We start from the raw sequence: 9,281 nt of genomic DNA on the forward strand, positions 1-9,281 counted from the left end.
AATCCTGCAAGGAGTTGAGATTTTGATAAGAGAATACACTGAAGATTATAATATCTTACAACTGAAGATTTTATCATTGCATAGTAATATAGACTACTGTCTATCATGGCTTTTATATTATACATATTATCAATCACAGTAGATATAAGAATCATATTCATTATTATTTTCTCTTCAAATTATTGTCATCTGATCTTTTCAAGCTTCTGTTTACAAATTTGAACAGAAGCTAATCTTTTCTCTGTTTTATCAGAGCATTCTTATAGTTATCTTCTGAATCTTTCTTCACTGCAATGTGATTGATGCAGACAGACACTGATTCATTCTTTGAGTGAGAAGATATATAGGCTGATCAGCAGTTGAAAGCAATGTATTCTGATCAGTTACAGTCAATACACACTTCTTGTTGACATTGATCAGTGACTTCTTCAGAAGTGATCTCAGGAACTTAAAAGCCTGTTCAGATAGCAGAGACTCTTACTTGTATATAGACATTTGAGTCTACTTAATTCATAGCATCTGCATCATTGTTATTCTTCAGCGCAGGTGTATAAGTGACTGGGTTATTTCTCAGTGCAGGTGTATGAGTATAATATCTTCTGTTACTATTCTGTATACTCTTGAGCTTGATAAGATGATCATTCAATGTTCAGAGTTGTATACAGAAACCTTCATAAGTCTGATCTTCATCTATGCTTACAAGGGCCTGTGAGAGTTTAAAAGTTAATGTCTTCTTGAGCATGCTAATCTTCATTCAATTCTCTCAAGATTGATCACCTGCGTCTAGAATCTTGATGTCAAAGTTAGAAATGAATGTTATAAGAGAAGTGTTTCTCTGTCAGATACTCTGTAACTAATCTAATACTTTCTGTTACATGGCAGTGTCTCAGAACAGAATATCAAGATGTTTCATAATATTATCAGATATTCACAATACTGATTTACATGCTTTTATTCATGAAACTTCTGTTTCATACAATTCTTCAATCATTCATTGATATATCAATCTTGATTGATTAATGAACTGATAGCATCTTTATCTATACTCCGTTTTATAAGCATTTTCATCCTTTATGAAAAGTAGAGAGTGAGATCAGAAGTATTGAAATATGCAGAAGCATCTAAGTGTTCTTTTAGTACTTTTATATTTAATTCTGTCAGTATTGAAATTATCTGTGCAGGGGTTTCTTGTTGAGATAATTGTTGAATTTCTTCATATTAATGTTGTTGAGTTGCATGCATATCAGCTATTTATTGTTATTATAATTCTAATATTACTCAGAGCCACTGTGGCACTGTGTCTATGCTCATGTTTGAGAGTTCTCTCATACTATTGTTAGACATGATTATATCAATTATCAGATGTGTGATATCTGTGGAATTGAAAGAAGTGTAATTGTATAAATATCTCATACATCTGTAGTGTCAGAACTCTCAGGTCTTTCACTGACATTCTCTTTGTAAGATCTTGTTATGAGGTCAGAGTGACTGATGAGCAAGCTTCTATCTGAGAACTCAGTGTCTGCTTAACTGTGTTTCTCTTTCTTACACATTATTACCTGTTCAGATATCTCTTGATGAATAATCATTTGTAATGAGAAGATGATGAATGTTTTTCTAGTGTAAGAAGCCTACACTGAATAGATTGGTATAATATATAGATCTTATATAACAAAGAGAAAAACATTAAAGAAGAAAAAGAAAGAGAAAGTACAAGAATCAGTGATTGAAGTAGATATTTATACATGTATGTGATGATGTACACAGTGGAGCTTCGGGGCGGAAGAATATACACGCGTTCGTAGCAGCTGAGCATTGATGATTGAGAATGAAGTGATAGGAATCTATGAAGTGTAATGAAATAGTCTATATAATTGATCGGGCGCAGCCCGCCACAGATTCTCATATAAAACTCTCTTAATAATATTACAAATATCTAGATATCTTCTGATAAGATAATATTATGAATATATCACTCTTACAAGACTTAGAAGTGAATTACAGTATCAAGTTAGAAAAGAAGAATGATAAAGACTCTGAATTATTATAAGATCTTCTTTATAACATGTTTTAAGATGAACTTCTTCTCCTTCAAAAGACACTTAATAATCTGTTAAATAAAGAATTTATATACATTAGTAACTCTTCTGCTGCAGCCTCTATTCTCTTTGCAAAGAAATCAGATAAAGAACTCTGATTCTGTATAAACTATCAAGAACTGAACAGATTAATAAAGAAGAACTATTATTCTTTATCTCTTATCAATAAAACTCTAGCTCACATTGAATAAGCTCAATAATTTACAAAGTTAGATATTATTACTGTGTTTCATAAGATCTGTATTACTAAAGAAGATAAGTCACTTACAGTATTCTGAATATAATATAATCTCTTTGAATAAGTGATTACACTCTTTGAACTGGCTAACACCTCTAGTACATTTCAGAAGTATATCAACTGAGCACTTCAAGATTTTCTTGATAAATTCATATCTGTGTATCTTGATAACATTCTCATCTTCACTGATGAGTTCAAGAAAGAATATCAAGAATATGTATAAAAGATATTATAATAACTACAGAAAGCAGAACTACTGATAGACATAGATAAGTGTGATTTTGAGATTAAAAGTACAAAATATCTAGACTTTATCATAGAAGCTGATGAGAAAATTTAAATAAATTCTGAGAAGATCTCTGCTATTCTTAAATGAAAGGCCTCATGCACTGTGAAAGATGTACAAAGCTTCATCAGATTCACTAACTTCTATCAGTGATTTATACAGAACTTCTCAGATATTATAAGATTACTTACAGAACTCACTAAGAAAGACTCAGTATTTTAATAATCAGCAGATACTGAAGCTGCATTTATATAAATAAAGAAGATGTTCATTAATATCTCTCTGCTGATAATATTCAATTCTTATTATGAGATAGTTATTAAAGCTGATTTCTCTGACTATATTATAGAAGAAGCTATGTTACAATATAATAATGAAAATGTCTTATAATCATGTATCTTCATGTCTAAGAAACTGAGTCTCACTGAATGCAATTATAAGATCTATAATAAGAAACTTTTTATAATTATACACTGTCTAAAAGAATAAGACTCTGAACTTCAAAGTGTCTTCAAATTTAAGATAATCACTGATTATAAGAATCTCAAGTATTTCATAATTACTTATAAGCTTACTGAATATCAGATGCAATGATCTGAGCTATTAAGTCATTTTCATTTCACTATACACTATTACTCTGACAGTCAGAACTTGATAATAGATACTCTCTTATAGTAAGAGTAAGATATATCATCTGATGTACCAGATATACATTGAATGAACTGAGAATATCAGCTCTTGAATCTGAAGATATTAGTTGATCATAATGAGATTACTTATAACACTATATACATTTCACTGATCAGAATATCTTCTGAATTTATACTGAATAAATTGTAATACATAACAGCTTAAACTAATGAACTTCTTTAAGCACTCACTGAAGTAGTATGTTAAGAAGCACTCTGATTCTTCTCAGAACTACATATAAGAACTGACATCTCAGAATACTTAATTGATGATAATAACACTCTGTGATTCTGTGAATAACACTGAGTTCTCTACTTCAAACTCTTACACACTTATATAATGCAAGAGATGCATGACTCTTATATAATCAGTTATTTAAATTATGAATAACTGTACTGAATAATCTTCTGAGAATTCTACTGATCTGAGATATGAAATAGTATCAGACATTTTATCTGAAACTATAATTATTATTCTTCTGTTATCATATGAAAAAACTGTAGAAAAGACTTACTGAAATTACTTAATATCTCTAATAGAATCTGATGAAATATAATAATTAACTTTACTATTAATCTTTCTAAGAGTAAGAGTTGTAGAAACATTCTGATCATTATGAATCAATTGAGCAAAGATGTAATATTGAAATCTTATAATAAGATGAATACTGAACAAGTCACTGAAGCTTTTCTACAGAGCTCATTCTATTGAATGCATGAATTATCAAGATATATAGTATTGAATTGAGATCATTAATTTATGAGTGCTCTGAATAAGAATCTGTCAAGCTTTCAAGATTATACACTGTTTGTTAACTGTCTATCACTCTGAGACTGATAATACATCAGAATAAATAATTCAGACTGTAAAGAATTATCTTTATAAGTTCTGTAATTATTTATAAGATGATTAATATGACGTTCTTCTACATACTGAAGTCACTATCAATGACTGAGATGTTATTTCAACAGATGTAAGCTCATTCTTTCTCACATATAAATATTACATGAAGATATTGAATCTTCTAGAGATTATACATTTCACACTGAATCTCTGCAGTTCAATTCAGATTGCTGATAATATAGTGACAAAGCTCTGAGACACTCACAACTGAGTGAAAGTCTTCATAGTGAGTACTAAACAGAATTAAGAAGACTGAACTAATATTCACTGAGATCTCACTGAGTAATATGAGATAGAAGATCTGATATGATTAAATCTTAAGAATATACAAATCACACACTTATCTTGTACACTGGATTACTGCCATATTAAATATAAAGTCATAGAAGTCTTAGACAGTTATAATTACTGTCTTAACACATCATCAGAGATTTATAATGTCTTTCATATAAGCTTACTTCATCACACTGTCACTGATCTGTTTCCTTCTCAACTGACTTTCAATTGACAGTCATCAGAGATCATAGAAGAAGACAATGAACTTGAGTGAGAGATTGAAGATATTCTCAATGAGAGACTCTGCAGCTGCAGTTGACAATATCTTATAAAATGAGTCAGCTATGATTACTCAATCTAGACTCTGAGCTTCATACTATTCAAAACAGCAACTCTTGACTGATGAGAACTGCTTCTGAAAAGAAAGAATTAATATGATGAGCTGTACCTGATTAATTATATAAACTATTCTGTTACCCTTCACAGATTTCTATCACTCTGATTCTCAATTGCTGATTCTTGGCTGAAAAATCTCTACTGCTCTGATTCTCAGTCACTGATTCTCAGCTGAAAATCTACAGAATTTCTATTCTTCTGCTCTGAAGCTTCACTGTGTACATCATCATATATATGTATAAATATTCACTTCAATCACTGATTCTCACACTTTCTCTTTCTTTTCTTCATATTATAGATAGATATAATAATGATTATTAATTAATTTTTAAAGATTACTATATTTAAAATATTTTCTTTACAGTGTGATTTTTCATACACTGTGATGCACTCATTAGAGAGAGTGAGTAAGCATGACATAGTTAAGATATAGTTCTTATATAATAAAAGTGAAAAATATTAGAGAAGAAAAGAAAGAGAAAGTATGAGAATCAGTAATTAAAGTAAATATTTATATTATTATTATTATTATTATTATTATTATTATTATTATCTCTCTATATATTATAGAAAAACCAACTTTTCTGAGTAAAATGCTCTGTAACATGATCTCACATGATATCACATGCATCTTATTAAATTTATAAACAGAATTTATATTCTTTATACTCTTCTCTACATTCATTAATATGCTCTATTTATTATAGAAAAACCAACTTTTCCATGTAAAAAACACTGTAATGTGAGATTATATACATTCTATCAAAAATATTTAAATATTCTGACTTATATAGCTCAGATAAATCTTCAAATCTTCATTCTTTTTTTTATTCTGCTTCTTTTATACATTCTCTACAGTACTTATATTTCTTATACTCTTCTCTATATTTATTTTATCAAATACTCTGTAACATGATCTCATGTGATATTATATACACTTCTTTGAATTCAGATGAGATTAAAGAGCTGACTCTGTAGTAATGTAGTCTGTACAGCTCTGATTAATCTGATAATAATAATGAAGATGATACAGAGTGAAAGAGAGTGATTAGAGTGATAGAGATGATCAGAGTGATAAGAGAGAGATAGAGAGTGAAAGTAGTAGAGAGGGCTGCAGAGTGATAGAGATGATGATAGTGATAGAGAGAGTAGAGAATGAAAGAAGTGATAGAGAGTGAAAGAGAGAGTAGAGATGAAGAGAGTAAAAGAAGTGAAAGAGAGAATAAGAAGAGATAGAGTGAAAGTGATAGAGAGAAGCTGCGGGGTGATAGAGGTGATGATGATGATAGAGAGAGTAGGAGGTGAAAGGGGTGATAGAGAGAGTAAGAGGTGATAGAGGTGATAAGAGTGATAAGAGAAGGTAGAGGTGAAGAGGGTGAAAGAGATGATAAGAGAGAGTAGAGTGAAAGTGATAAAGAGGGCTGCAGAGTGATAGAGATGATAGAGACAGTGATGATGATAAAGAGAGTAGAGGGAACTACAGAGTAGTAGAGATAGTGATGATGATGATAGAGAGAGTACAGTGAAAGTGATAGAGAGGTGCTGTGAGACAGTAGAGACAGTGATAGTGATAAAGAAAGTAGAGAATGAAAGAGGTGAAAGAGGTGATAAGAGAGGTAGAGATAGAAGAGTGAAAGTGATAGAGAGAGCTGTGCAAGCAGCAAAGCAAGTGTAAGTAAGTGTTTAATGCTTGTTATTATTATTATTATTATTATTATTCTTTTATTATACTTATATACAAGTGAAGCTTATAATGAGTTCTTGCATGATATTAAATACAGATCAAGTATTGATTATATAGAAGAAAATACAGGTGTTGAGATCATATCAAGATAATAAGAATATAGAAAAATATAAAGAAGTGATAATTAGATACATACAATAATAACTTTTCAGCTCAGAAATATAGAGTGATTCATTGAAGTGATTTATACATCTCTGTATTTATTAGAAATCTGAGATACTTGAGTTCTGAATTTAATATATTCTCTGCAGATTTTGAACTCATGTATCTTGATTTCTCATGTCAAGACACTACTGAGTGACTGTATTAATCATTCAGTCACTGAAGCAGATATTTATATATATACAAGATAAAGCTTTGAGATGAGAGAATAGAAACTCTATATGTTTCTCAGTTAAGAACTAATAACTGAGAATCAGAGCTTTCAGCAGAAATCTATAAAGTGTAATAAAATAATATATTAATTGAGTGTAGTCTACTATATTAGTTCTCTCTTTTCAGAAGCAATAGAATTATGAGTGTATAATTTTCATTAATCAAGTACTGCTGTTTCAGATAATACAGAGCTTAAAGTTCAGATTAGATAATTATAGCTGACTTATTTTATAAAATATTACCAGTTACAGCTATGAAATATTTTATTAAGAATTATGACAGACTGTATCTGATCAATTATATAGACTATTTCATTAGACTTCATAGATTCTACTGAAAGCTCTGATTCTCAGTCACTGATTCTCAGTTAAAAAACTCATGAAATTTCTATTCTTTCACTCTGAAGCTTTATTATATACACAGAATTTCTATTCTTTCACTCTGAAGCTTTACTATATATGTGTATAAATATTCACTTTAATCACTAATTTCTGTACTTTCTCTTTTTTTCTTCTCTAATATTTTTTACTTTTATATTATAAGATCTATATATTATATTGATCTATTCAGTGTAGATCTCTTACACTTAAAAAACATTCATCATCTTCTTATTAAAAATGATTATTCATTGAGAAGATATCTGAACGTGTAATAATATATAAGAAATAGAGAAATGATTAATTAGTTAAGTGAATACTAAGTCTCTATATAGAAGCTTACTCATCAGTCACTCTGATCTTGTAATAAGATCTTATAAAGATAATAAAATCTTATAAGAGAATATCAGTGAAAGATCTGAGAGTTCTGATATCTTAGATGTATAAGATATTTATATGATTACATTCTTTCAATTCTGCAGATAATATACATTCAATGAATGATACAGCTATATCTATCAATAATATGAAAGAACTCTTAAATATGAGTATAAATACAGTGTCACAGTGACTCTGAGCAATGTTGAAATTATAACAGTAATAGATAGCTGATATACATGTGACTCAACAATATTAATACAAGAAAATTGAATGATTATCTTAACTAAGAATCTCTGTACAAGCAATTTCAACACTGACTGAATCAGATATAAATATGTAAGTATTAAAGAAATATTTAGATGCTTCTACATATTTTAATACTTCTGATCTCACTCTCTATTCATTATAAAGATTGACAATGCTTGTAAAACTAAGTGTAGATGAAGATGTCATCAGTTCATTAATCAATCAAGATTAATATATCAATGAATAATTGAAGAATTGCATGAGATAGAAGTTTCATTCATGAATAAAAGTATGTGAATCAGCATTGTGAATATCTGATAATATTAGCAAATATCTTGATATTCTGTTTTGAGACACTGCTATGCAACAGAAAGTATTAGATGGATTTCAGAGTGTTTAATCAAGAAACACTTCTCTTATAACATTCATCTCTAACTTTAATATCAAGATTCTAGAATCAGGTAATTAATCTTGAGAGAATTGAATAAAGATTAGTATGCTTAAGAAGACATTAACTTTCAAACTCTTACAGACTCTTTTAAGTGTAGATAAAGACTCTACTTATAAAGACTTCTGTATATAACTCTGAATATTGAATAATTATCTGATCAAGCTCAAGAGTATACAGAATAGTAGCAGAAGATATTACATCTCAGCTACTTATACATCTACACTAAAGAATGACAATGCAGATGTTATGAATTAAGTGAACTTAAATATCTATATATAAACAAGAGTCTTCATCACTTAAATAAATTTCTGAGTCTCTGAAATTGCTTCTGAAGAAGTCATCAGTCAACATCAATAAGAAGTGTGCATCAATTATAACTGATCAGAATATATTACTTTTAACTGCTAATCAGTCTATATATCTCCTCATTTAATAGAAAGATCAATATCAGCAGTCTGTATCAATTACATTGCACTGAAGAAAGATTTAGAAGATAACTACAAGAATACTTTCATAAAACAGAGAAAAGATATATAGCCTGTATTATCTCAGTAGCTGATCATGGAGTTCAAGTTTGATGAAATAATCAAGAAAATTTCACTGAACTCTTTCAAAGTCTGTAAAACAGAGCTTTGAGAAGAATTCTGAGAGCATTCAAATCATCTTCTATTAAAGCAATGGAAATTGAAGCTTCAATTATCTCTTCTGCTATTAGATTTGAAAAGACCTGTATGAACTATGCTCTGAGAGTTATAAAGATAAGCTCAAATCATATAATCAGAGAAAGAGTCTCTTCTTCATTTCCATCAATTAACTCTG

Source organism: Blastomyces gilchristii (genome assembly GCF_000003855.2).
Source record: "Blastomyces gilchristii SLH14081 genomic scaffold supercont1.6, whole genome shotgun sequence".
NCBI lineage: Eukaryota > Fungi > Ascomycota > Eurotiomycetes > Onygenales > Ajellomycetaceae > Blastomyces > Blastomyces gilchristii.